General features: G+C 38.6%; 1 non-coding gene across 1 annotated transcript; it reads right to left on the reverse strand.

Annotated features, from left to right (window-relative positions):
• Positions 1–2,294: 2,294 nt before the first annotated feature.
• Positions 2,295–2,401, reverse strand: LOC111822618 (U6 spliceosomal RNA). Its single transcript, XR_002825758.1, has one exon. It is a non-coding gene; the product is annotated as a U6 spliceosomal RNA (small nuclear RNA).
• Positions 2,402–2,626: the final 225 nt, after the last annotated feature.

Consider the following 2,626-nt stretch of genomic DNA (forward strand, 5'->3'; position numbering starts at 1 on the left):
GTGAAGAAACAACCTAAGTGCCCATCACAGATGAAAGGATAAGTAAAATGTGGTACATACATACATTGGAATACTACTCAGCAATAAAGAAAAAATGAGACGGTTATGGGGCAGGGAGGTTAAGTAAATAGAAGTAAAAGAGAAATAACAAGACTGTTGACACAATGTGAAGAATTTGATCAGTGTCACTGATCATTATGTCTAGAAACTGTGGAATGAGAGCGGGTTTTGCTGTCTATATTCTCACTAAAAATAAAATTAAAACAAGCAAAGCCAGGCAAAGAAATTGTTTCAACAAGTAGGGAATGATCAGTTTTGTCAGATGCCTTTGACTGGCTGAGTAAGACAAGTATAGGCAGCCCCTGGTTACCAACATCCAATTTACAGACAACTCATACTAGCCCTTTAATATTATATAAATTTGTCCTCACTTTGAGATGACTGAACCAACCCCTACTCTCAAACTCTTCATCACAATCTCCTTCATTTGCTGCACAAGCAGCTTTTAAATCATTGAAAAGTCTTTGAGCCTTCTCTTACACTAAAGTAAAACTAAATAAGAACCATATGCATCTGTTCTGACTTACCTATAAATTTGACTTAAAGACACAATTAGGAACAGATCTCATTTGTAACCCGGGGACTGCCTTATAGAGAATTGACCATTGTATTTGGTAAGATGGAGTTTTTTGATGACCTTGCCAGGAGTGGTTCAAAGAGAAGCCTAGGAGTGAAAGTCTTATTGGAGTGGATTTAATAGAGAATGGTTTAAGGAAATGGAGGATTTTTTTGCTTTAAAAGGGGGCCTAAAAATGCAGTAGTTATTTGAGAGAGACTTAAGATCAAGAGAAGTATAATTTCTTTAATTCCTATGAAAGAATATATGTTATAAAGACATTTTTTAAATGATCATCTTGGTACTCCCCACCCTGCTTAAGAAATGGAATCTTACGAAGATATTGTAAGATTCTCCTCTGGCTTCTCATCATCCCAGAAGTAGCCACTTTTCTGAATTTTGTGTTTATCGTAAAGAAAACTCTTGTTAAGAGATATCTGGTGGAGAGATATCTATGGTAGGTAGACATCTAGTAGAGAGGGAAAGTTCTTTGGGCCCAAATTCTTGAGTAGATGAGAGGGAAAGGGATCCAATCCAGTTCCCCAGTAGAGGGGTTGGCACCTCAGGAGGGGGGGGCAGAAAACAATTCACCCATTTTAATAGGAGGGAAGGCTGAGTATGTGGGTACTGATGGAGGTAAATTAGTAGATTTGGTAGTGAAAAAAGAAATAAGATGATTAATTTAGAGTGAAAAAGGAAGAGGAGATCTTAGAGATCTGAGGAAAGAGAAAGTGTGAAATTGTCTTGGAGAAGAGGAAGTAAATTGATTTGGGAAATAAAGCTTTGCAGAGTAGTGCTGAGAGCCTACTTGAGATTATCATCCTAAATTCAAAGTGAGATCAGTTAGCGCAGTCATGGTTTCTTCCCACTTTGTTTAGTTAGTGAGTGTAGGTAAGCAGAGTAAGTAGAGAGCTGGGTTTGACCAAGGATTGGGGTTTTGCCAAGGAGGGAAAAAAGTGCCCAGGAGTTGCTAGTTTATGCAAGGGAGTGTTTACAGTGATGAATCAAAAAATTTAAGTTGGGTGATACAGAAAGTAAAAGTAGGAGAAGGATGATGGGCAGTGAAAAATTGATAGGGTTAATAGTTTAGAGATTTGGCTTCTATCTAGAAGTTGTTGGATAGGAGGTGATGGTCAGTTTGAGATGCAAGAAACAGATTGACTCAATGGCCCTGAATTTGGGTTTTTTGTTGTTGTTTTTTTGTTTTTTTTGTTATTTATTTTTAATGATCAGGGCTAGGGTGTTACCATAAGAATAAGTGACTGAGGTGGGCTGGAGAACAAGATGATTGGAAATGAGTGGACAAGGAACTGAGAGGCCAAGGTAGTGACTGAATTGTCTCCATGAATGATGACATCACCAAGAATGACAGTGAAGTGATACAAACCAAGAGAATGAATCAGGTTTAAAATCTTCCACCAGTGAGAAGTGACCCAGGAAATCAATAGATGATTGCAATATCCTGATGGCATGTACTTCAAAGGAGCTGAGTTGAGGGACCAGCAGATGAAAAATCATCTGGAATAGGCAGTGAGGAGTTCCATAAGAGTTACAAATAAAATGCTGAACGTACTCTGTAGTAGAGTGAGATAGACTCTAACTCCGAATATCAGGACAGAGATTGTGGAAAAAGTGGGCTTTACACTGGACTTTAAAGGATGAAAATATTTTTTTTTTTTTAAATACGGAACACTTCAGGAATTTGCATGTCATCCTTGTGCAGGGACCATGCTAGTCTTCTCTGTATCGTTCCAATCTTAGTATATGTGCTGCCGAAGCGAGCACAAAAAGAATTTTGACAGAAACAGATTTGGAAAGATAAGTTCAGGCAGGAAAAGAAATGCTTTTACCAAAGAGGGAGCTGACACTGTTGGTTCTCTACCCTTGTAACTGGAACTTTTGCCAATCTGCCTCCAGGGTCCATTGCTATGGAACTAATAGCATCCTTGGAACTGTCAGGTCTATTTAGCAGTAGGCCACCTGGTGGCAGTGTATATCTCTGAGACATCC

Source organism: Trichechus manatus, unplaced genomic scaffold (assembly GCF_000243295.1).
Source record: "Trichechus manatus latirostris isolate Lorelei unplaced genomic scaffold, TriManLat1.0 scaffold00182, whole genome shotgun sequence".
NCBI lineage: Eukaryota > Metazoa > Chordata > Mammalia > Sirenia > Trichechidae > Trichechus > Trichechus manatus.